The sequence below is a fragment of the Hemitrygon akajei genome, chromosome 11, assembly GCF_048418815.1.
Source record: "Hemitrygon akajei chromosome 11, sHemAka1.3, whole genome shotgun sequence".
NCBI lineage: Eukaryota > Metazoa > Chordata > Chondrichthyes > Myliobatiformes > Dasyatidae > Hemitrygon > Hemitrygon akajei.
In genome coordinates, this window is record NC_133134.1 from 125,120,799 (window position 1) to 125,148,706 (window position 27,908).

Below are 27,908 nucleotides of genomic sequence, written 5' to 3' on the forward strand. Positions count from 1 at the left end.
TCTTTTTATGAGCCTTTACCACCAACCATAGCAGCACATTCCACTACCTTCTACTCTCGCTGTAAAATACCTTCCTCTGCCATTCCCCTATTCTTTCTTCCAATCACCTTGAAATTATGCTCTGTTGTATTAGCCATTTCCAACCTGGGAAAGCCACATAGGCTTTTCACTCCATTTACCCCAGTTATCATCTTATACACTTCCATCAAGTCATCCCTCATCGTCCTTCACTCCAAAGAGAAAAGTCTTAGCTTTCTTAACCTATCCTGATAAGACATGCACTCTACTCCAGGCAGCATCCTGATAAACCTCCTCTGCACTCTCTCTCAAGCTTCCACATCTTTCCTATAATGAGGAGACCAGAACTGAACACGTTTGGTCTAACCAGAGTTTTATAGAGCTGCAGCATTACATTCTGGATGTTGAACTCAATCCCCTGACTAATGAAGATTCTGTTACTCCACACTGCTAAGAATCCTGCCAGCAACCTTGCATTCTGGCTTCAAGATTGACCTTCCAATTTGTATCACGTCACACTTATCCAGATTGAACTCCACTTGCCCAGCTTTGCATCCTGTCAATGTCCCATTGTAACCTTCAACAATATCCACAACACCACCAACCTTTGCAACATCTGTAAACTTACTAAATCACCCTTCCACTTCTTCATCAAAGCATTTATAAAAGTCACAAAGAGCAGGGGTCCCAGAACAGATCCCTGTGGTACACCACAGGTTACCAACCTCCAGGCAGAATACACTCCATCTACAATCACCCTCTGCCTTCTGTGGGCAAGCCAATTCTGAATCCATGCAGCCTGATTTACTGAATTAGCCTATCTTGGCAAACGCCTTACTAAAATCTTTATATGCTACATGTAACTTCATCAATTTGTTTGTCACTTCCTCAAAGAATTCAATTAAGCTTGAGAGGCATGACCAGGCCCTTACAAAGTCACGATCAAACTCCTAATCAGACCACACTTTTCCAAATGCTCATAAATCCTGTCTCCAATAGTTTGCCTACCACTTCTGTAAGACTCACTGGCCTATAATTCCCATCGTTTACCTGTCTTGACCAAAGGAATAACACCTGCTATCCTCCAATATTCTGGTACTACTCCCGTGGCAAATATCATTTTCTTGCTTCATTCTACATAAAACATTCTTTTTCCCTGAGGAATAAGATTCTACCAGTGTCAATCTGTGGTCAGGCATTAAGGTATGATAAAGCTATGATATAATAGCTCTCAGCTACATTAGCTCTGATGAATTATTTCTAGAAATGGATGACAACTCACCTGTTTTTGCTGCAGCAACACAGATCAGATCTGTATCCTGTCATTTCTGGAAAACAAGCCTCTAATTGTCAAAAGTAACATTGGACAATAAAATGGACATTCTGAAAAATTAAGGGTTGATATTTTTCTCAGCAACAGGCATATGGGTGAATTCACATACACTTATTAGCCATTTTACTGGAAGTAGGTTAACAAACAATGTTAAGAGGAGCTTCAATCCATTAAGCGTTGAAACAGAAATAATATACACATCAGCTGTGGAGGGAAATAAACAAGATGGGAAATATATTACTTCAGGTATTCAGAGAAAATTTAAATTGTAACTCAGAATCAGGCAAGATTTATTTTCCAAAAGCAAATTTTATTATCTCAAATTTAAATGGCTGCTAATTGCCAAAGGTGAAGTTACTGTTTTCTTAAAAAACTAAACCAGGTTATACAGGGTGCAATGCTCATGCCATTCTACGGAAATGTTTTGCTTATGTCTTTATGATATTGTCAATGCTGACTAATTCTCCATCTTGCTGTAAAAGCACAAAGACGTGTACAAAATTTGTTGAAAATAAAGCTGTATTTGAAGCTGCACTTTACTGAAATCAAGCTCTGAATCTGAATTCTCTTTACTTTGAGATTTGGACATTGTGTTAGATTTTAAAACAAAAAGGTGCAGCACTAGTTGAAAACCAAACCTGGGTGCAAGGTGCAGTTGCTGCTAATGACACCCAATGTCTGAATTAATTCCAACTGAGTAAATTCAAAAATCCTTCAACGGATACAGTTTAAATTTGTTTCGATTTAGATAAAACAATGAAGCTGATGGTTAAAGTAAAACATTTTGTACGCTGTATTTAGTTTGGTGCAAGTTAATGGAAAAAATGTCATTTCAGGCTATATGTGTGCTCAGCTGTTCAAATCCCATTTAAATATTTTCCCTTCATGATGCAGAGTAGTACAACCTAATTATGTAAATTATATTCTAATATGGCAGCCAGTGAACCTAATTATGTAAATTATATTCTAATATGGCAGCCAGTGAACTCAGATGATACTCATTTCAAACCAGTTAGAAAAAGCTGTGCCATTTCTCTCTTTTACTTCATTGTTAGAAATTAAGTTCTTCTGGGAACGGAAACATCACATTTAAAGTGGCCATATTTGGATTGAAATTCTGGCCTAATGCTGGTTACATAAATATAAATTATCAGTTACTGTCATTCAAACCATGCCGCCTCCAGTGAATTAGAAATTAACTTTAGTTTAATCTCTTAAACCTCAGACTCAGTTTGTATAGCTTATTTGCTTGTGTTCATTACATCTCAGGAAAGATAGCAACTCCAGTTCTTTCAAATAAGGCTGGCTGTTATTCTTTGCAAAGCACTAGGTTTGAAAAGGAAGAAAACCCTCAAAAACCATTATAATTAACCACCAATCGCTTAGTAAGTTTAGCCAAAGAATAGTTTAGTCATACGCACCAGGAATTTGATTACTGGGCTCCATTAAATTACCTGATCAACAGCAGGGGACCTTAACTGACTTTAGCATTGCTGAATGACATTAATTCCTTAATGAATCCTTTTGTCCTGCTTTACATTCATTGTGCTGTTGTCATCCTAGTGCTGGAGTGGGGAATATAGATTTTTTTTTCTGGGAACAAATGCTAAGTTGAATTTAATACCCAAGGATTTTATTCTGAAAAGTATCCCAGAAGTCAAACATAGACATTAGAAATGAAGACTTCAAAACTTTAATGAGGAGCTCATCGCTAATTTAAAAAATCTTACTCTTCAGGGAGTATGAACATGAAGCAAAAAATATGAACCAAAACAATGGCCATTTATCCAGTTTATGCCACATATCTATACACCCCAGCAGTAATGCAATTCTTATGATGTGGCATTATATACCCTCCTTTAACTTTTACAACAATCTTACTTCAGTCTGGGGGTAGAGAAATTGTTTGAAGGTACTGATGGGTTTTAAAATGACCAATACTTTAGGAAACAGAGCCTTACTTTTGCATTATGAGGGAGTCCATTTTCAAGATATATTTTGGCAGATATTGCAAATGCTACTGACTGTAATAAAGCTGAAAAAGCACTAACCGATCATTTCACTCCCAAGCAAACTGTAACATATGAACCGATCATATTTCAATGAGCTGCATCCATACAAGCCATTTCTGTGATTTAGAAAAAAAAATCTTGGATGTAGTTCTTGCCCACAGAACTGATCATGCCCACAGATGAATTAATTACAACAACGTGTTTTGATTCATGGCATTCATCTGCAGAGCTTTGGGGAAGCTCAATATTATATGTGGTGTCCGTGCAAGGACATATTTAAAACCTTTGAATTTACCAACTCACTATCTACCGTACATCAATGCACCCAATAAATTGTTCTGAATAGATTTTATTTTAAATACACTTACCTAAAATTAGATTATACGCAGGTATTGAAGAATTTACTTTGAATATGTATATTAAACTTGGTTAAAATAGGAGAAAATATTTTGTGACAAGAATGCTGTGATTCTGCAAAAGGATATAGATAGATTAAATGGGTGGATAAAATGCTGGTGAAAAGAGCTTAATGTGGGGAAGTGTGAGCCCATTCACCAGAATAAGAAATCAAAAGGCAGATTATTATCTAATAGGAGAGAAGCTACAAATGAATGAAATACATAGGGATCTAAGTTTTCTAGTGCATGAATCACAAATAGCTAGCAGGCAGGTGCAACAGGTAGTTAAGAAGCAAACAGCATTTTGCCCTTTATTGCAAAAGATTTTGAGTTTAGCAATAGGAATGTTTGGTTGAAATTGTATAGGGCGTCACCTGGAACACTGCATATGGTTTTAGTCCCATTGACTAAGCAAAAGATCTAGCAACACTGGAGACAATACAAAGGAAATTAACCAGGCTAATACATGGAATGAAAGGGCTGTCATACCAAAAGAGACTAAAGAGCTTGGGCTGTATTTCTTGGAGGTTGGAAGGGTGAGGGTCACTTAATTCAAATATATATCCTAACGGAGCTGGGCAGAGTAGTTGATGGGATGTTTTCATAGTGGGAGAGCCTGATTCTCAAACAAGGGCATATAACTATAAGTTAAGGAGCTGGCTATTTAAAACTGAGATACATAGAGATGTCTTCATAAGAGGAGTAAGATAATCTATGGAATTTTCTACCCCAGTAGGTGGTGGAAATTGGATCATTTGAATTGTTTAAATTGGAGGTAGATTGGGGTGTGGAAAAATAGCACAGAAGGGGAATTACAACCAGCACAGATAAAACTCGATCATATGAAATGGCAGGAGAGCCAGAAGGCCAATTCCTGTTCCAATTTCCTTATGTTCTTATGGAAGCACTTGGCCCTCAAATTTACTCAAAAGTTAAAACTGAAATTATATACCACTATTCAGATTAACTATTTGACATCATTAGCAATTTATGTTTGAAGCAATTTGGTAATTAACATTAATATTTCATCAGATATATGACAAGTAATGGAAAGAGTTGCAAGTGTCTCCGGTCTAAGTGATAATAACATAAAATGTGCAGATAACTCCGAAGAGTATGTTGTGTGCCACCGCAGTACCTTCACAGCCAAAAGGATAATCACTTTTTGCACTACCCCCAAAATGAAAATCTAGTCAGGAATATCCAAATTACAAATACTAATTTCAGAATTTGATCGTGTCTCTATGTCCCAAAGCGGTAAAAAAAAAATGCAGCTTTGTAGTCCCAAGTAATGTGTCTGAAATTTATTACCTTCCTATAATGTTTATTGTAGTTTTTTGTTATTTCCAATTTGGTCACAATTTAAAAAATGCAAGATATATATGCTCACTCTCTTCTTAAAATCACACTTCTGGTGTGATGGCTTGTTTTTAAGCTAATAGGCCAATTCAGAATTTGGATGCATTTAATAAAATCTCAGTGCTTTGAGTGGTGTCATATATGTAAATATGAACTTTTGGGATATTTGTGGACTGAGTAATAATTTTGCTTTTAACTATCTGATAAAATGTAACCTGCATGTCGCACTATATTTCATGCTGAGGGTTTAGCACTAATTTGTGAGTGTTTATCCTGATGATATGATCATTAGCTATCAATATGGAAGTGATATTCCTGCTCATGACTTGTCTGGACATCCAGTTCCAAATACTTTTACATCGTTATTTGCCAGAGAGCTAAGAATGTTCAATATTTTACACTCAAGCAAAATACACAGAAGGATACTTCTCTGTAAGCAATCATACCATGTTTATGCACAAATCAATAGCACAAGTTGAAAGCAGACCACAGGCAGCTATAGCTGGTTCTCCTTGAGCTATCTGTCATTGTGGATGATGTTATTCTCTACAGCAAGCCAATAGTGTTCTCAGCGGAGTAACAGGATCAAGTGACATCCCTTCTCCACACGGGCATCAACGGAGAGTTCAAGCAAGTGTCATTCTCTGACCATGTTTCGGCCCTAGGATGAGGAGAACTGAAAAACAGTAAGCTATAATAAGCCACCTCTATACTGAAGAACAAATGCTAAACATAAAAAGGCATCTTCCAGAAACCATTGGGACCATTTCAGACAGGTAGATTTGGAACATCACCAGTTAACATACCGGGGAAAGGCTTGCTGTCAACTTTATGCTTGTGAAAAAGAACAGAGTCCGTTATCTCTGGTACCTCAGTAAAATATACTAATTGTGGCCCTGCAAGACCTTTAGGACTTCAGTGACATTTAATAGCCAGCAGGATCATCTTGTGCATCTTGTTCAATAACACCTGGGTTGTTGTAGGATGATGTGCAGGAAAGGAGAAGCATTATAAAAATAAAAATAATATATTTTGTGTGTCATTATGAGGAGATTTAACTTTTGGCTCCCAAAACGAAAGACTAAGCTTCCGCCGCTCCGAAAAGGAAGCGAATCAATTCCAGTTAGAGCATCTTGGTGCAGGTCTTTTACAGCTCTGGTGTAACCACAGTGAGTCATTAGGGTATAATTTGATGGGGCATCTGTTAACAGTTTTCTCTCACTATCCTAGTTATCCATAAAACATTAAAAATTATAGGCCTAGAAATTCTAGTGTGCTCTAAAGGTGGTCATCACAGTCATGTTTCTTGAGGATGGAAAGTGTCACCTAGGAGTTATGTATAAGACTGAGTTCAAGGTGTTCAGGGATCATACATCAGTCATGCCATGCAGTGGTTGTGGGGGTAAGGATGAGGTATCAGAACTTATGTTTACATTGAGGGAAAATGGTTGTTCCCTGATTGACAGAGCTTTATAATTGGAACCAAATGGATCCAAACTGAGAATCTAATGCAACAATAGTGTTATAGAGTCGTAGAGCACCACAGCACCAAAAAAGGCCCTTTGGCCCATCTAGACTATGCCAAACAATTATTCTGTGCAATACTATCGACCAGCACCTGAGCCATAGCCCTTCATACCCATATCTTCCATGTACCTACCCAAACTTTTCTATAATTTGCAACTTAACTACAGCATCTACCATATCTGCTGTTTTTGTAGTCTTTCGACTATATTTGTCTCTTTTCTGTAGGTAGGTGACCAGAAATGCACAAGATTGCATACAATATTCTAAATCTGGCCTCACTAAAGTCTTAAACAACTCCAAATAACATCTCAATTTCAGTACTCAATGCAGTCATCTATGAAAACCAAAGGGGCAGAAATTCTCTTTCCAACTCAATCTATTTGAGGTAACGTTGGGGTCCATGAAAGTTGAGGTCTCCTTTAGGGCCTTAATGGATCACAGAAAATATTTTTCAGGAGGTGGAAGGGCAGCGGCTGGGCAAAAGAGGATCCTGGACTGAGCCATATTAGAAAAAAAGAGTAACAGACCAAGGTTCTTCATTAGTAAGGGTAAAGGTTACAGGGAGAAGGCAGGAAAATGGGGGTGAGAGGAAAATAAATCAAACGTGATTGAATGGTAGAGCAGACTCAATGGCTGAAGGGCTTAACTCTGCTCATATGTGTCAGGGCATCGAAAGGAGAATAGAGTGATAGTCCAGATGTAGCTTAGTTTGCACATGCTTCTAATAATTTGACCCATTTTCTGTGGGAGCCCCCCCCCCCATCAAGTGACAAATTATGTGTGTGTACTTTGAGCATTTTAAGCACTTTAACTTAGCATTATTTGAACTTGTGATGAGATATCAATGTGCAACATCCACATTGTTTGAAATTGGTGCAAAAGTTGCAATCTAAAATCCATGTTTCTATTTCACAAAGGACCCTTGCATTAATGCATGGAAATTAAGGAAAACTACCTGAATAATTTGTCAAAGGTAGATTTCACCAAATTAGTAGTCCAGTCACTGCACAATCCTGGGCATGACAGTCCACCAGTGCAGTCATTTCTGCATGTTCTTTCTTACTTCTCAGTGGTGTGAGGCCATTTTGAGCAATATGCCTCAACGAGCGAGTGTGTAACAGCTTTGACAGAGGGGAGGGAGGGAGGAATCAATGAGACTTTAATAATAATGGTGAAGTAATTTAGTTAGAACGTTCACAAATAAATAAAAGTAAATGAAAGTACATACAGTGTGTTCACTGTCCCAGCTGTGGGGCAGCCCCAACACCCAATGAGAAGAAACCCTTATTTTCCTTTGACCTCCAGAGGAGTTAGACATTTGATAAATTGGGGCTTTCATTCAATAAGTTTGGAAATCATTGATTTGGTAGATGGAACCAGATATGTGACTGGCTTGGGAAGGTGGGAAAGAAAGGTGTGCAAGCATACCCAATCTAAATGGAGCTCCTCTCATCATGTTCACCACTTTCTGCATGGCAGACATTTGGTTAGCAATGTGAGCTTCTTTTTAACATTCTGACCTACTTCCCATGGACCTGGATGGAAATAACAAGGCAGCTTCCTTCTTTCAATAAAACTGCTGCTACAAGGTGACATCTTAATGTGTGAAAATGAAGGAGACCTCCCCTAATCATTTCTTAAAGGTAGATTTTGCCAATTTAGTTCTCTCAATTTGCATCAAGGCAAAGCACAGCACATATTAAATGAACCAAAAAATTTTAAGCAGATTGAGAGGAAGTAAGGGATTTTAAGGGGGGGGGGGGGGTGTGTGTGTGTGTGTGTGTGTGTGTGTGTGTGTGTGTGTGTGTGTGTGTGTGTGTGTGTGTGTGTGTGTGTGTGTGTGTGTGTGTGTGTGTGTGTGTGTGTGTGTGTGTGTGTTTGTCTACCCCAAGCTTATTGTTATGAACTTACTAGTTGTTCTGAAGATGTCTAATACAGTCCAATTTTCCCCAGGGCTCCAAAGGGAATTTTGCAAAGGAAGTGACATCTCATGTGGCAACTGACATGGTAATTGTGTTGATGTGCAGGGATAAATTACCACCACTTCTGGTCTGATCAAATTTCCAGAGTGATGTGAAAGAACTTGGAAGTCCACAGTAAAGGATTTCTATCACAATAAAATATTACACAGTACTGAAAGTAAACAATACTCTCCACTTGAATTTCTAGGCAAATATATTGATATTTTTCCTCCAACAGTTAGTGCAATCTCCAGAAAGTAATATTAAATGGCAGCTGTTGATTAAGGTCCAGAATGAATGGGAGGTAAATCCAGTCCCAAAGGACTAATGACTATAGTGACTTAAAAACTTTACCTGAACACTTGACAGTTGATAGTTGAACCAAAGAGGCTCTTCCATGAATAGTGATTGTGCCTCTATGCCCAAAGGCCTGTTGACTCCATTAGAGCCCCCATTTCCCCATATATATCAGGGCCTATGTGATTAAGGAAAGCAAATATGTGATTGAGGTCTCACAGACCTTGTAATCACAAGCCTAAAAGAGGTGGAAGCAAAGAGATATATCATTCTCACAGCTGCAAGAAATAGTGTGTCCTATGGGGAAACATTTGGAGGGTATTGTCTCTTTAACTAAATAGGCTTCAGTGTTAGTTACAAAATCACAGGATTTCTCAGGATAACACTTCCAAAACACCTCATTTTTTGCTGTAGATTATGATTTCACAGGAATCTTTTAACCACAACTTATCCTGAAATCTAATTATTGTGTATTTATTATTAGATAAATGTGTACCCATAATTAATTAGAGGACTGAACCACCCCAATACAAGGCCTCTGCAACTAGATGATTACATTTATTCAGGACTGCTATAAAGAGTATTGATCCACTCCTGTAATATATGGGCTTGGCCAGGGAAGTAGAGCATTAGCAGTTTGGAACTGTCATGCATTTTATTTGTGAATGAATATTTTATTACTAAAATAACTTTATCATCTCTATGGTTTCATGAGGAAATAACTTATCACCAGCAATTTAAAATTCATTCTTATGTTGAATTTTGTGTTCCACTTTACAAACTGTGAACATACAGCTTTCAAATCTATTTCTGTGATTTAATCATTTCATTGACATGGCCCAGTAGAGAAATTGGTGGATATAAAGCCCTGGTATACCGTTAATGATCAGTACAGTGATCACATTTTAACTATAACATATTGTTAAAATCTCTTATAACAGACCACTGGTGTGGCCTATTTAAGACAGGTGCTGTATCCAGTTCATTGTTATTCTGTTGGGCATAAGAATCTGAATGGGGAGTTTGTTTTGAAGGATTTGATTGTGAAAAACACATTTCTTCCTCTGTGGAGACATACAGACTGAGACAAAATAATTTCAGTTGTCCATTGCTGGGCAATATTAAACTGCTGCCTGTTATGCACACTGCCCATTTTCCCCTTTCCATTCTTGGAAAGTCAAGCATTGTATATGATGTGTCCTTATTTGGTAGGCTCATTTTACACCATTGTTCAATGGTAAAATTAATCCAATATACTTCTAATTAAGATAAAATTAAATCTGTTTTTGGAGGTTCTGTGATCCAGGTTACCTGTTTCTGCAAATTGAATCAAATAAAGCTGAACAAAAACTATTTACAAATAAAGCTCCCTCGTCTACCTTGTCCATTGAACCAGCAGTGAGGATTAGAAATAATATGATAACTTAAATGATAACTTTCACTCTAAAGTACACCTGCTGTAATCTTCTGCTGCAGGGTCTGATACCACAACTCCAATACTTCATACCTTCATATGACAGGGGCATCTTCAACACCAAAAATGAAGGAGGTGCTGGTTAGCTTTGAGTGTACAAGGGGTGGCAGAGAGAGATCGGTAGTGAAGGGTGTGAGGTGAGAGTATAAAGAAAGTTAACATATGAATTAATTCTTGTGCAATGCAACATACTTTCAAATGAACTATGACACAGGAGGGCAGAAGGTCCATTGATCCTATGGCACTTCCAAGCAACACAATGACAATTGTTCAATTGCCCCTGGATTCACATCACTACAATTGCTCCTCTCCTGCACCCGACCTCACTAACCATTTTATTCGCATAGCCTTTTAACTTCCACACATGCAAAATTTATTTTTTCATGCTTCGGCCATTTTGTGACATCACAGGTCAAGGCCTTCATGGTCGTAACCCTTCCTTGTCTGGGATGGCTTCTTTCACGGGGCTCAGGATTTCCACGTGTGCTCAGCATTCTGCTGTGAGCTGTGGAAACCCTCACCTGCAAGAGAGAGGACAGTAAGATTCAGAATCAGATTCAGAGTCGGGTTAATTATCACTAGCACGTGTCATTAGATTTGTTGTTTTGTTACAGCAGTATAGTGCAAGATATAAAAATAATTTTTTAAACCATAGAAGTTGCAAAGTAAATAAATGGAGTAAAAGGGAAATAATGAGGAAGTGTTGATGGTCCATTCAGAAATCTGATGGTGGGGAGGAAGAAACTATTCCTAAAACATTGAATGGGGGCCTTCAGGCTCCTGTACCTCCTCCTCAATGGTAGAAATGCAGAGAGGGTATGTCTCAGATGGTGAGGGTCTTTAATGATGAATAGCACCTTCTTGAGGCACTGTTCCTTAAAGTCATCCTCAGTGATGGGAAAGGTTGTGTCTGTGTTGGAGCTGGCTGAGTCCACAACCCTCTACACCCTCTTGTGATCCTGTGCATTGGAGAACCAGCCAGAACGCTCTCCACCATATATCAGTAGAAATTTGCGAGAGTCTTTGGAGATATACCAAATCTCCTAAGTTCCTCATGAAGTATAACCAGTAGCATAATTGCCAAATGTTGAGCCCAGGACAGATCCTTGGACATGTTAATATGCAAGAACTTGAAGTTGTTCACTTGCTCCACCGCTGACTGCTTAGTGAGGAATCGAGTGTGATCTTCTAACTTCCCCTTCCTGAAATGCACGATCAATTCCTTGGTCTTGCCGATGCTAAGTGCAGGGTTGTTGTTGCAGCAACACCACTCACACCTGCTGATCTTTCTCACTTCTGTACACCTCTTGTTGGCATTTGAGATCCTGCCTACAACAGTGGTGTCATTGGTGAGTTTATAGATACCCTTTGAAATATGCCTAGCCACCAAATCATGAACAAAGAGAGAGTCCGATTCTTGTGAGCTAGTTTCGAGAAGGTTCCGGTCAGCATTAATATCCTTCGAAAGAAGTAGAAGCTTGTGTGGTCCTCACAGCCTCTCACGCCCACTCCATCATTCAGTAAATTCATAACTGATCTTTTACCTCAGCACCATTTCCCTACACAAACACCATATCCTTTTACATTCAACAATCCAAAAGACTTTACCTTGAATATACCTAGCTTTGAGCTTTCAAAACCCTCTTGGCTAAAGTGTTTCAAACATTTCACATACAAAGTGTGAAGAAATTTGGATGCCTTGGATTTAAGGAGTGGTGTGGGGAAGTGAGAGTATCAGTAACAGTGAAGTAATCAGCCACTCCATTGCACTAAAATCTTCAGTGACCCTTTCCCACTAGGGACAAAAATATTAATTTAAGAATTTTCTGCCCCTCTTGGGGCCCAGAATCTTCCTTCTCATCTTCTAAAATACTATCTGCCAACCTGGATGCCCCCTCAACTCATCTTAAGACAATTTTACCCCTTTCACAATGATACACCATTTAAAAGGCTTTGATAGCATTAAACAGGATGAAGCAAATGCAATTTAATGAAGCACTGCCAAAAGGTAGTGCTGGCTGAACTGGACCATTGCACTGAAATGGCAGAAATAATTTCATGTTCTCTCTGCTACTTTGTAAACTGCCTCCCCCCAGCCCCTGGTCTATCCATTTTCAAGGTGTGATGTTGGGATTACTGGCCTGGGGAGGGCAGAGGAAGCAAACTGCCTGCTCATACTTCATTCAGAGAGGAAATTCACCTCTAAGATGGATGACTATTCTGCAGTCAGGGAAAATAGACATAAATCCATAAAACAAAAAAAAAAAATCCTATTAAAGCAGCTCAAGCTAATCAAACCATTAAAAATGATAAAAATGAACACAAGACTTCCAGTCACTAGTACCCAGCATAATAGAGGCAAACCATTGATTTGAGAAAGAATATGGCTTCACACAACATAGGGCTGCATTCTAGCTCTCTGGACATGATGTATTCTTTGTTTCGTTTTAAACATTCACAATCCTAATTAGTGCAAGATTAAATCTCTGTGAATAAAAAATCAGATGTTCTTGTCACATCCATTATTTGTTCACAAATAAAAAATGTGTCTATCATGCTTTGAGCTTCATTTTTCTTTAGCTGTGATTTTATCCTCTGAATAATTTGAATTAAATTATTTTGTCCAGGTTCAAGTGATGTTTATCATGCATTCTGCTATTTAGTTTTATTTTGCCTTTCAGCCTGGATGAGATTTTTCTCAGTCACCTTGTTCACAAACCTGAGTGACATTAATCTTGTGAAACCTTGAAATCATAGACTGAGCTGCAATCTGAGTACTAACTGGATTGCAAATAGAGCAAATAAAATGCATTTAGGAGAAAAAGCAAGATTTTATCCCTAAAAACAAAGCTTGACTTTTCATTTCTTTCTTTCCATAGTTCTGATGCTATATAGAAAGCAATTGTGCTTCGAATCTTTGCTTCGAGGACAATGCAGCTTTAAAACAACTGCACAGATCCTGCCTGTGTTCTGTCCTCTCATGATGGTTTAGTTTTCAGGAGTCCCTGAAGTCACATAAGTACTGCAGTGCTGGCAGTGGCTGCTGCGGGTACTCTGCTAGAACGGTTTATCAAACTAATGAGCCACTGAATGATACAACTCCTGGGTCTGACTCCATCAGGGAGAGTGCGGACGGCAATTCTAGCTGTGAGGAATGAACAGTGGGAAGTGGCAGTTATTAGTGGCTAGTTCACCTATCATTTGTTAGCTTGCAGACACCACACCATTTAAAATGGCCTCTGTCTCCTTTTTTGTATGCTAAAAAGCTTTTTCATGTGGTCAACGGGAGAGATAAATCGACAGAACATGTTACCTGATCTACCTCATGCAGTGGAATCAGTATTTGAGAGAAGTTGGTGGTGGTTGCTGACTGATGTTGTACATGGGCAGCACTTTTACAGATTATTAATATCCATCTCTTGTGTCATTATTCCTTTGAGTGATGATTTTCTTTTGTAGCCTGCAGGGCAGCAACACATTTTCTCTTCTGACATACTCCACTGATGATGTTAGCTCAGCAATGGAGCAGTCAAAAGTTCACAGGGATCTAAATTACATTTTACGCTGCCATCCAGATGCCAACATCTTTAAAGAGAATTTATTAACCGTACCAAAGTCTTGCTGACTGAATTTGCATTAAGTCAATTGTAAAATTATATTTTGCTTAACTGACCAAAAGTGAGGGGAAATATTAGATAGGATAGAGCTTAATTGACAGTTTCATTTTTAGTCTGCTGTGGAAACTCAGATATGCAAGACATTATTATGTGATATTGCAGGATGCAGTTACTCTTGCTGCAGATAATTACAGAATCCTGGCACAAAACCATCTGCAAATACAAAATGGACACAATGGTGTTAAACACAGGTTAAAAAAAAATCAAAATCACTGCCGACATCTACAGAGTTGCAATAAAGCAATGAGTGCTCCTCTCCTAATAAAGCAAAATTAAACATATTAAATAATATCATAAGGTGAAAGGTGTCACTCTGGAGGAATTATGGCAGTGACTTATTGTGGCTCAGTTGTAATGTTGGCAGTTGGAAGTGATTTACATCCTGTCAGCATGTTGCAGAGACCATAGAGCAGGATTGGTCTAAAGCCTGGGGCCAAATGTTCACAATAGAAATCCATTGTTGGTACTTATGAACTATTTAGCAATATTATAGCAAGAAATAATTGTTATTTAATGGAGAACTAGTATTTTTCTTATTGCTCTGAATTTGGAGACCAAATACAGCAACATAATGTTTTTGATCATATAGTATACCTCAAGACAGTAAAAACCCTCCCAGAGGAAAGTATTGTGACCTGTTACTGAAACCACAATCAGAGAATAATATGAGTTCCTTTGAGGTTTTGGCAAATTTCCACGAAGGCTTTCTGTATCTTGGGGAAGACTTAATACTGCCTGCCTCACCTGACTCCCTTTAACAGCCTCAGACCTTCTTCCATTCATTAGGCAGCAAGTATATGAAAAATAAGCAAATATAAAACAATGAACTAAATATTTTTTCTCTCTATTCCAATTGTGATAAAGTATCCAAGATGTGAAATTTAAATACTTCCATTGATGCTGCCTGACTAGCTGAATATTTCTAACATTTTTTTTATTTTTTATTTTGTAAATTACAAAGAGCCACCAAATGGGATCAAGTATACTGTTTATATATTAATAAGACCACATTTTAACATTAATTTCCCAAATTATATTAAACTGCACACTGCTAAAAGATTAATTAATCCTGAAGAACAGAAGCCCATTAACTATGCCCCCGCAATTTTATGTGCATGAGCAAAGTCCAAAAATTGGACCCAAATTCACAAGTGTTTACTCTGAAAATTCCAAAAATTATATATTTGAATAGTATATCAGTACAAATCAGTCTTAACAACCATCATAGATTGAGAATAAGTGGAACATAACCAGAGCAAACTATGATATTGATATCTAAGACAAAAAAAAATTAAGAGATGTTTCTCTTTTAAAGAAAGGCAAGGAAGTGCTTGGTAAGTAGCACAAAAGTCCTTGTCCATGCACCTGAAGTAATGAAGGAGTCCAATGGTCTCCAAAAAAGCCTCCCAATCGTATCAGACCTTTGAGTCAACCTATGGAATACAAAGAAAAACTAATATCATCCACCTTTTCTGTAATTTGCATATTCCATTAACCACTATAAATATTCTTCAGGAAGTTAACTTGTTCTGTTGCTGCTGCTCTGTGGACTTGCTAAGTCTGATCAGCTCCTCAGCCACACAGAACAATAAGCCAGTTGCTCAAAGCAAGTCATTATTGGCCTTGCCTAAACCCCATGGATACTTGGGCCTATTCAGATCTGTAAGAGCAAAGGACTAGCTTTCCTATTCTTCGGCAAGTAAGACTCTGCTGAATGTGAGTTAGCAGTTTGTAGCTTTGCAGAACAAGTCACAGTCTTATCCAATGGTGTCCCTCAGAATATCACCTATCCCTTACATTTTTACATCTAAAACTTTGCCATTTCAGAAGTTTGTGCTGTCTTTGCTGATGAGATTTTGCTCATCAGCAAAGGCAGGACCAAATGGCAGACAGCCCGATGGCATTTTCATTGTTGCCAGCGATTTTAACCATGTAAACCTAAAGACAGTCCTGTCTAAATTCCACCGGCATGTTGATTTTGCTACCAGAGGTGAAAATACAAACCAGCGATCAAATGAGTCAAACCAGTTCTAAAGGTGTGAAAACCTGAACTAAGGGTGCAATCTCTGTACAGCAGGAATGCTTTGATAATACAAACTGAAGAATGTTCGAGGAGGCTGCTCCCTATGGCAACCATGTTAACATTGAGGAATATGTGGACTCCGTAACCAGCTACATAGAGAAGTGTACTGAGGATGCTACCATAGTGAAATCCAGATGGCAAATGAGAAGCCATGGCTTACTGCAGAGGTCAGTGCCGGGCTGAGGGATTGTAATACTGCTTTTAGATCGGGAGATGCAACAACACTCAAGGAAGCAGGAACTGTGCTTTCCCATTCCATCAGGAAGGCAAAATGGGAACATTCACAGAGGTCATACAGCCACTTCTGCAATACCAGAGACACGAGGTGCATGTAGCAGGGAATTCAGAAATAACAAAACCACAAGTATACCATGCACGTCAGTGACCAGGATGCTTCACTCCCTGAGAGACTGAATGTCTTCTATCTCCAGTTTGATGCACAGAATGAAGTGCTGGCGAGGAAGGCAGCCCTCCCCACCCCCCCCCCCCACCGCCCCCACCAGGGGAGCAGACATACTGCCTGGCTGAAGCTAAGGTGAGGAAGACCCTGGCTAGAGTCAACCCAAGCTGGAGGGCCCAATAACATACCTGGTCGGGTTCTGAAAGACTGCACAGCCCCGTTGACAGATACATTCAACATCTCTCTGGAACAGTTTATTGTACCCTTGGACCCTTGGTTTTCAAGGCAGCAACCATCATTCCAGTGCCAAAAAAGGCAACTGCAACCTGCCTAAATGACTATTGTCCAGTGGTATTAACATCAACCATTCTGAAATGCTTTGAGCAGCTGGTCATGGAGCACATTAAAGCCTTTCTCCCAGCCACACTGGGCCCTTTCCAGTTTATTTCTTGCTCAAATGATCCACTGATGATGCAATAGCCTTTGCCCTCCACTCTGTCCTGTCCCACCTGGAAAGTGGGGTCTCATATGCCAGACTGCTGTTTATAGACTTCAGTTTGGTGTTTGACACCATCATACCCTAGAAACTGGTGGGGGATCCATCCTCGCTGGGTCTCAACACCTCCCTCTGCGATTGGATACTGGACTTCTTAACAGCAAGGCCACAGTCAGCCTGTGTGGGCAGCAATGTCTCTTGTCCCATTACGCTGAGCAATGGTGCTCCTCGAGGCTGTGTGTTCAGCCTGCTACTGTTCACACTGCTGACGCAAGACTGTGTCACAGGATCCAGCTCAAACCATCTCATCAAGTTTGCGGATAACACAACAGTGGCTAGTCTTATGAAGAACAATGATGAGACAGGGTAGAGAGAGGAAGTGGAGCAGCTCGTGGATTGGTGTGAGAAGAACAACCTAAGCCTGAAAGTGGAGAAGACAAAGGAAATCACTGTGGATTTCAGGATGGTGTAGATAAACCATACCCTCTGTGAATCCATAGCTCCTCCATAGAGAGAGTTAAATGTGCCAAGTTCCTGGGAGTTCACCTCACCTGGTCCCTTAATACCACCTCCTTGAACAAGAAGGCAGAGCAGCATTTGCACTTCTTAAGAAGATTGAGGCAAGCAAGGCCCCTACCCCCCATCTTAACTGCTTTTTACAGGACCACCACTGAAAGTGGCCTGACAAGTTGCATCTCCATCTGGTATGGGAGCAGTCAAGCATCATATGGGAAGTCCTTACAAAGGACTGTGAGAACAGCTGAGAGAATCATAGGGGTCTCCCTATCATCCATCAGGGACATTTATCAGGAGCGCTGCGTATGCAGGGTCCTTATAATCCCACCCATCCATCCAGCATCCTCTTTGACTTTCTGCCATCAGGCAGGAGACTACGATGCATAAAAACAAGAATGGTAAGGATGAGAAACAGTTTTTTTCCTCCCAACCATTAGGTTTCTGAATTCCCAGATGCATTGTATTCAAAGTGTTACTGGTTAATCTTTTCCATACCTTACGATATTTAATATTAATGTACTTCAGTTTGTTATTTATGTGTGATTCATCTGTAGATTTTATCCTTACCTTCATTGTGTTATGTATACTACTGTGCTTTAAATCCTGGCTTGAAGAAACATTTTTAATTTCTGTATACATTATGGTTATATACAAACGTTTGTACATTATATACATGTATGTAGGTAAATGACAAGAAAATTCACTTTGCTTCAATTCTGGCTCTGCATTTTAACTTTTTGTTCTTTCATCTTCACTACAAAAATAACTGTTTTTTTAATTTCTTGGTCGGGGTTGGAAAGTGATTACTTGCAGCGACATACAGGAATGGCATCATTAACCAGACATCCTTCAAGTGCCATTCTTAAAATGCACCTAAAAAGAAGTTACCTAGGTTGAACACAATTTTGGATGATTTGTATATGAACTTCTGTTCTGTGTGACATCCTGTGGATTTATTCTATTTAGCTGGAACAATCAATGAAGTGAAACAACAAGGAGATTTACCTGTAATTTTGAATTTCTGTATGTTCGTTTTGGGATTTTGGTATCACAAGCAAGATCAGCTTTTATTGCCCATTGCTAATGGCCTTTCAGAACGTGTGGTTGAGCCACCTTCAAGAAAAGCTGCAGCCATTTGTCCTTTTGTTAAGTAGCTGATGCAAACAAGAAGTCTCCTATTCACATCACCTTGTAAGCAACTCATCCAGCTCTCCCCTCTACACCCCTCCTCCCCCTGTTGCTGAGAAGCCTGTCTCTTATAATACTACTTAAATAGCTGCGTGTCCAACTTTAAACTGATTGCTACTTGCAATTTACAATAAATACTGGGGACTAGTTATTGCTTTCACCAAAAAGCTGAGCAAAGAATATTTGTTAAAAGTTTAACTTTATCACCAACAAATCGAACACCTTGGTTTGGGCATGCTGCTGTGCTAGAAAGCCGAGATTAGCAATAAGCCTCTCAGGCCGGGGAAGTGAATATCCATTACAGACATAATTGCAATCATAAGGATAGTTTTCCTTTAATGCCTATTGAACTCAGTTTTACTAAGATGCCTTGATGCTACACTCATTCAGATGTTATCTCTCATCTTGCCTCTGTTTGAAACAAGATTGTGATGAAGTCTGGAGCTGAATTGTTTTAGGAAAACCAAAACTAGGAATTGGTGACGAGGTTATTGATGATTAGGTAACCGACTAAATCAAGCCACATAGAAGCTGCAACTGGGAGATATAAAAGGTTTTTACTTAATGCAGCTGACCTATTGGAGACAAATTAGTTCACCTCTCCTCACAATACTTTATACTTTTTTAACATAAATAGAACAATGCATGATTAACTATAGCTTCAATGGCTATGATCATCTACTTAAATTTAACATTTTGAATGTAAACTGGTACCTTTGCAGAATGGGATCACATCCCAACTAGCATACCCTTTGAATATTGGTGTCTGGTCTGAAAGTTTCTGAGCACAAACTCTAGCTTTGAAGGATGGCTCCCTGAATATACAACTAATCGGAAAGTAACAAAACAGACCTGACCAGAATTGTGCATTAAGTAGCAGGGAAATATATTTAACAATGTGTTAATACAGGACAGCTTCATCCCTTCATCCTGAAGTTTTCAGTAAGTGCCAATTTACATCACATTCATCTATTGGCATCCCAGTTTCATTGTACAGTTTCAATGGTACATGATTAGAATGTTCCACACCCGCTAATTGGAATTGGAATTGGAGTGGTTTACTATTGTCACATAGTCACTCTGAGATAGGTTTTGATGACCCCCAAAGCATCATTTCAAGTTAAACTGGGAACAGGTTTTAGTTCCTGAAAATTGGCTTTGCAGACTCTTGTTCCCTCATAATATCCACTATCCATAATTTCATAATCCAAAATAATCCCTAGCATTGTGAACAGCACCTTCCACTGCATTTAAGAGTAGACTGGCAATAAAACAGAATATATTTGACCTGCAACTCGTGAATGGGGCAATTCTGAGGATTTTATCATCTGCTCAGGGATGTGTCTATAATGGATACAATTACAGGGAAACGAGTGAGGGTACTGAGCTGACTAGAATGTTCTGAAAATTGGCATAAACTTGATAGGCTGAATGATCTCCTATATTGTGAGAAGTGTATAATAAATGAGAGCGATAATCTGGGAGTGCCTAAAAACAACTTTAACTGAATCTTGAAGGCGTTGAAATCTAACTTCCCATTCTTCATAGGGACAATAATGAGAGGCAGTGAAAGTGGCCAGTCCTGTGCTTTTATTTCCCATGGATTTTACTACTTATCAGATTGAACAGAACGAATCTGCCATGAACAAGCGCATCAAGTAGAATACTCAAAAACTGGTTGCCAAGGTAAACCCTCCTGACTGCTTCCCATGGAAAAGTAGAAAAGCAGATTAAGGAAGCACTGTAACCATTCATATCCTTGAAAACTCCAAACACGTTCTTGTGACCAACCAAATCTCCTTACAGCATGTATGTAATATTTTTTAAAAAGACTTTTAAACTTCCTGGATAGGAAGGACCTTGAAGGATATGGACTTTATCCAGGAATATGGAATTAACAGAGATAGGTATCACTATCAGCATGGCCAAGGTGAAACAAAAAGACCCTTTTGTTCTGTCTGTTTGATTGTATGAAAACAATATTTGCAACGGTTTACATTTCATTCAGAATTATGGGATCACTGAACAGGATGATCCAAGAGAGTTAATAAACTGAGAGGGTTTCTAAAAAACAAGAGATCCATTGTTTGTGATGGACCAAGATTCCAGTTTTGGAGTGTGACCAAACTAGACTGGGGATCAGAGGTTTTGTTTCAAGAGGCTTTGGCAAGAAAAAGTAGGGGCTAGGTTGAGGATTCTATCAAGTATCCCTTTCTTTCTTTATTAATGCCAACTAGAGTAATGAGAGCAGATCCCAGGACATCGTTGCTCTCCTCATGCAAGATATGAGAGATCTGGAAGACTTTCCGTCTCCATGAATACTATGTCTGTGAGAAGTGTGTCTGGATGCAGCTCCTTACACACGGTATTAGGGAGAGTGGAGCTGCAGCTTGATGACCTTCAGGTAATTCAAGAAAATAAGGAGAGGATAGACAAGAGCTACAGGAATGACACACCTAACTTGCAGAAGGCAGGTAGTAAGGTGGCTATAAGGAGAGGGAAAGAGAATGGACAAATTGTGCAGAATACTCTTGTGGCTGCTCCCCTCAATGGCAGGTATACACTTTGGATTCTGTGGGGGGAAGGGGGAAATGAATTACCAGGGGAAAGCCACAGTGACCAGGTCTCTGGCACTATAGCTCAGAAGGGAAGGGGAGATAAGAGGAATGCAGTGGTGATAGGGGATTCAATAATTAGGGGGACAGACAGGAGATTCTCTGAACATGACAGACACCTACAAAATGCTGGTGGAACACAGATGGCCAGGCAGCATCTATAAGGAGAAGCACTGTCGACGTTTCAGGCCGAGACCTTTCGTCAGGACTAATTGAAAGGAAAGATACTAAGAGATTTGAAAGTAGTGGGAGGAGAGGGAAATGTGAAATGATAGGAGAAGACCGGAGGGGGTGGGATGAAGCTAAGAGCTGGAAAGGTGATTGGCGAAAGTGATACAGAGCTGGAGAAGAGAAAGGATCATGGGACGGGAGGCCTCGGGAGAAAGAAAGGGGGAGGGGGGGAGCATCAGAGGGAGATGGAGAACAGGCAGGGTGATGGGCAGAGAGAGAGAGAAAAAAACGAACAACTGAATATTGTCAGGGATGGTGTAAGAAGGGGAGGAGGGGCATTAACGGAAATTAGAGAAGTCAATGTCCATGCCATCAGGTTGGAGGCTACCCAGCTGGTATATAAGGTGTTGTTCCTCCAACCTGAGTGTGGCTTTATCTTGACAGTAGAGGAGGCCATGGAGACATATCAGAATGGGAATGGGATGTGGAATTAAAATGTGTGGCCACTGGGAGATCCTGCTTTCTCTGGTGGACCGAGCGTAGGTGTTCAGCGAAACGGTCTCCCAGTCTGCGTCGGGTCTCACCAATATATAAAAGGCCACACTGGGGGCACCGGATGCAGTATACCACACCAGCCGACTCACAGGTTGTGGTGAACTACATATACCTGTCTGGACACGCCCCCTGCTGACTGCTCCTGTGGCTCCTCCCACAGACCCCTGTATAAAGGTGATGGAGGTCTGAGCCCGGCCTCTCTGTCTCCAGGATGTAGTATGGTGGTCAACCACTGCTTGTTCCTTTTTCCAGTCAATAAAAGCCGATATCTGGCCTTTATGTCTCAGAGTGAGTTATTGATGGTGCATCACAGGTGAAGTTTCGCCTCACCTGGAAGGACTGTCTGGTGCCCTGAATGGTGGTGTGGGGGAGGAAGTGTAAGGGCAGGTGTAGCACTTGTTCCGCTTACAAGGATAAGTGCCTGGAGGGAGATCGGTGGGAAGGGGTGGGGGGACAAATCGGTGGCCCCTCCTCCCCTTCTTACCCCATCTCTGACAATATTTAGTTGTTTGTTTTTTTCTCGCTCTCTGCCCATCACTCTGCCTGTTCTCCATCTCCCTCTGGTGCTCCCCCCCTCCCCCTTTCTTTCTCCCGAGGCCTCCCGTCCCATGATCCTTTCCCTTCTCCAGCTCTGTGTCACTTTCGCCAATCACCTTTCCAGCTCTTAGCTTCATCCCACCCCCTCCGGTCTTCTCCTATCATTTTGCATTTTCCCCTCCCCCCACTACTTTCAAATCTCTTAGTATCTTTCCTTTCAGTTAGTCCTGATGAAGGGTCTCGGCCCGAAACGTCGACAGTGCTTCTCCTTATAGATGCTGCCTGGCCTGCTGTGTTCCACCAGCATATTTTGTGTGTTGTTTGAATTTCGAGCATCTGCAGATTTCCTCGTGTATGACAGACACCTGGATGATACGTGGCCTCCCAGATGCCAGGATCAGGGACATCTCAGATCGGATCTTAAGGGTGAGGATGAGTGGCCTGAAGTCATGGTATATATGGTACTAACGACATAGTTATGAAAAGGGATGAGGTCCTGAAGAGCAAATATAGGAAACTAGGTAAAAAGCTGAAAAGTAGGACCTCCAGGCAGTAATCTCTGGATTTTTGCCATGCCACACGCTAGCAAGGATAAGAATTTGCTGATGAATGTGTGGCCAAAGAATTAGTGTAGGGGAAGGTGTTTCAGATTTGTGGATAATTGGGATACCTTTTCGAGAAGGTATGTCTTATACCAAAGGGATCAGTTACACCTGAACTCAAGAGAGACCAATATCCTTATGGGGAGGTTTTTTAGAACTGCTGGGAAGGGTTTAAACTAGCTTGGTAGGGAGATGGGAACCAGAATGATGAGGATGTGAATGGAGCAGTTGCTGTAAAGTTAGATGCAGCATGTCGAGAGACTGTGGAAGGATTGGCAGTGGAAAGGGTGTAATTGCTGTCAGTTGGATAGGTTGAAAGTGTTTATTTTACTGCCAGAAGTATCTGAAACAAGGTGCTCAACTTAAAGCATGGGTCAATACAGGGAGCTACAATGTAGTTGCCATTACAGAGAATTGGCTGTCAGAAAGGCAGGATTGGCTGCTGGATGTTTTGTGGTTTAGATGTATCAAAAAGGACAGAAAGGAAGTTAAACAGATGGGGGTGGTCAGGAATGGTAGCACAGCTGCAGAAAGGGGAGTATTTATTTGGTGGATGGAAAATTATGATTCTATTAGGCATAAACCTGGGAGCTTAAATTCAGTATGGATGTACTCAGGCAAAATGCATATCAGAATAGTTGTTAAGGGAGTTCTGGATAGATTTGTCCCACTGAGGTAGGGAAAGATTGGTAGGATGAAGAAAACATGGTAAAGATGAGATTTTGAAGATCTGGTCAAGAGGAAGAAAGAAGCATATTTTTTGGTAGAATGGGTTAAGCAGGTCTCTAGAAAATTACAAGGTAGCTAGGAAGGAGCATATGATTGGACTTAAGAGAGGTAGAAAAGAACATGAGAAGGCCTTAGCGAGTTGGATTAAGGAAAACCCCAAGGTATTCTACATATATGTGAAGAACAGGTAAATGACTAGTGAGAGGGTACTGCCAGTCAAGGATAAAGAGGAAACATATACACGGAGTTGGAGAAGGTAGGGGAGGTCTTTAATGAATACTTTGCTTCAGTATTTGCCAGCAAGAGGGACCTTGATGACTGAGGTCATTGTAGAGTAGATTGATATGGTGGAAGAGGACAACATTAAGAAAGAGGATGTGCTGGAACTTTTGAAAGATATTATCATAGATAATTCCCAGGGCCAGACATGATATACCCCAGGTTATGATAGAAAGTGAGGGAAGAGATTACTGCACCTCTGGTGACAATCTTTGCTACAGAAACAGTGCCAGAGGTGGCAAATGTTATTCCGTTGTTCAAGAAAGATAATTGTGATAACCCTGAGACCAGTGAGTCTTACATCAATGCTGGGCAAACTGCTGGGGAGAAGTCTTAGAGAAAGAACTTACAAACATTTGGGGATGTGTAATCTGATTAAGGATGGTCAACATGACTTTGTGAGAGGCATATCATGCCTAAGGAGCCTGATTGAATTCTTTGAGGATACAACAAAACAAATCAATGAAGGCAGAGCAGTAATTTTCATATATATGAATTTCAGTAAAGTGTTTGACAAGATACCCCATATAAAATTGATTCAGAAAGTCAGGAGACATAGGACCTAATGAAGAATTGCTATATGGATTCAGAAATTGGCTTTCCCATAGAAGAGAGATGGTGGTAGTAGATGGACAGTATTCTGCCCAGAGGTCAGTGACCAGTGGTTTCCACAGAGATCTGCCCTTTGCGATTTTTAGAAATGACTTGGACGAGGAAGTGGAAGAGTGGGTTTGTAAGTCTGCAGATGAGAAGATGACATTGGGCTGTGGTCTCTGCCGGGATCGTGGCTCCAACTTGGTTTTCTTTTTAAGTTCATGGGGTTGGGTTTTGGAAACAGAGTTAGGGGCCAGGTTATGGTTTAGGGATAGTGATGCTGGAAGTTGGAGGGAAGATTAGGGTTTATGGACAGGGACATGGAGGAGTTTGAGGTCATGCCTCTACTCCATGCTCCACTCTCTGTGTTTGAATGCCAGCGACATTGAAGGATGAAAGGCATTAGGGTGCAGACATCTGGTCATGTTCAAACGCCATCAATGTGGACACTGTGACGAAGGGCATCCATGGTTGTCAGGCAGTCCCAGATCAGTGCATATCCATGCGCTCAGGAGGCATGCGGAGGCACAATGTCCGTTCAGTCAGTGTGTTTGCAGTTCAAGTCACAGGGTCCCTTCATCTGCTATTCTGGGGAGGTTATAACCAAAAATTAAATCTCAAAGGTGAATCAGAAATCTAGAGTAGCCCAATGGCAGAAGCCTGGAAGCCTGTCCTGGAATGGAAGGATTGTCTGTATGTGTAGGTGGGAGAGGGGAGGGAGCTTGGTTTCCTGTTGTTTTTTTTTTGCTTGCTGTGTTCCATTTTTTTGCATTCTGTGTTGATCTAGCAGGTATTATTGGCATGCCATGTTGGCACCAGAATGTGTGACAATACTTCTGGGCTGCCCCTAGGTGTGTTAGTTGCTAATACAAATGATGCATTTCACTGCATGCTTTAATATGAATCAGAATGTGAGTGAACCTGGTGGTGCTGTGGGAACCTGGTGGTAGCTGTCATAAGCTACTGTGGGACATTGATAGGATGCAGAGCTGGGCTGAGAAATGATGGATGGAGTTCAATATGGTGAAGTGTGAACTGATTTACTTTGGAAGGTCAAACTTGAAGGCAGGATACAGGGTTAATGGCACGATTGTTAGTAGCATGGAGGAACAGAAAGATCTTGGGATTCACATCTATAGACTCTTCAAATTTGCTGTGCAGGTTGATAGGATGCTTAAGAGGTGAATGGTGAGTTTGCCTTACTTAGTTTGGGGATTGAGTTCAAGAGCAATAGAGTAACATTGCACTTCTATGAAACTCTAGTTAGTCCACACTAGAGTATTGTTTGGGACATGTGTAGACACCTTATTGTAGGAAGGACATGGAAGCTGTAGTGATGGTGCAGAGGAGATTTACCAGGATGCTGCCTGTTAGAGAGCATGTCTTATGGAGATAGGTTGTGTGAGCAAGAGCTTTACTCTTTGGAGAGAAGGAGGATGAAAGGTGGCTTGATAGAAATCAAGGTGATAAGAGGCATGGATTAAGTGAGGCACTTTCAAGGGCACAAATGGGTAATACAAGAGGCATAACTTTAAGGTGTTGTAAGGAAAGTATAGGGAGGATTTAAGAAGCAGCATTTTACACAGAAAGTGGTAGGTGCATGGGACACAGCTCCAGGGGTGGTTATACAGCCAGATCCATTAAGGGCATTTACAAGATTTTTAGGTAGGCACGTGGAGGAAAGAAAATTGTGGGTTATATGGGAGGGGAATGGTTATATTGATCTTGGAGTAGGTTAAAGGGTTAGCACATCATTGTGTCTGAAGGGCCTGACTGCTCTGTAATGTTCCATGTTATATTTTCTTATGTTCTTGTTTGGTGGCCCATTTATTAAGTGGCGGAAAATTGTCACAAAGATGCAAGCTGTCACATTTGCAAATCAATGAACTGCTGATGCTGAAATTTTGAAATAGAAACAGAAAATGTGGAAACACTCAGCAGTATCAGTGTAAAGAAAAACAATCAGTGATCTATCAGGACCTTTCAATAAGATGTAACTGTCAATTCAAACTGGAAACTTACATACTCCAAGGGCTCAGGCATCACATGCAAAACCCCACTAGAGTGAAATTATTTTTATCCGAACATCTTTTGCTTACAACACAAGAGTAAAATGCCATCTGTATACATTTTCTTTGGTCCTGAAATGTGTCAGATTGAAGAGGTCTTTTGATAATATAAACAAATGAACTGCAGTATTGCTTCAGGTACAAGTTCAGTAAACCAATGGGTAAACTTTGTGTGCAGGACGGATCTTTTATTTTGATCTTATGTCGCAAATTTCATCTTTAAAGTACATGATGGATCTAATTCAGGCAACTTGCTCCTAATTCAGATGTTCTTTGTCTTACTTCATCACTATGTAGCTTATGTAATTGCTGAATATGAAACTATGGCATGCATATTAGCCTAGGTTTAATTTAATCAGCAGTGTGTGCAACCTCGTCACTATTTTGTTATTATTATAACTGAAGGCAAGAGATTATTGAAATATTATCTAAAAGTAATGGTAGTATATGTTATTATGATGTCAACTATGGCTTATTTATCCTTCCGCTTTGCAAATCAATATGTTCATGGAAGGGAGATTTATACTCCAGGCTTGACAATTACAGGGAGGCACTCGGTGATCAGCACAGCACCAGTGGAGAGCAGAATACAAGCTAGAGATTCTGCAAATGCAGAGGACCTACTTAATTTGATGGCTGAATTAAATCATTTTCTTTGCTTCATTTCTTATCCAGCACCTTGTCATTTTGTGGCCCAGCCTGTCAATTTTTAGGTTTGGCTTTTATATATTGGTGAATGCTCGATCTCGTATGACCAGAAGACATATAATACTGTGCAAAAGTCTTAGGCATATATACATGTATAGCTAGGGTGCCTAAGCCTTTTGTACAGTACTGCAGTAATTTTATTTATTGCTCTGTACTGCTGCCGCAAACAGAAAAACAAAATTCAGGACATAAGTGATGATAAACCTGATTCTGAAATAGTCCTCTACTGTAGACTGAGAGTGGGAAGGGGGCAGGAAGAGGGGAATTGAGTAAAGAGAAAGGGAAAGTGGAGGGAGTGGGAAGCACCAGA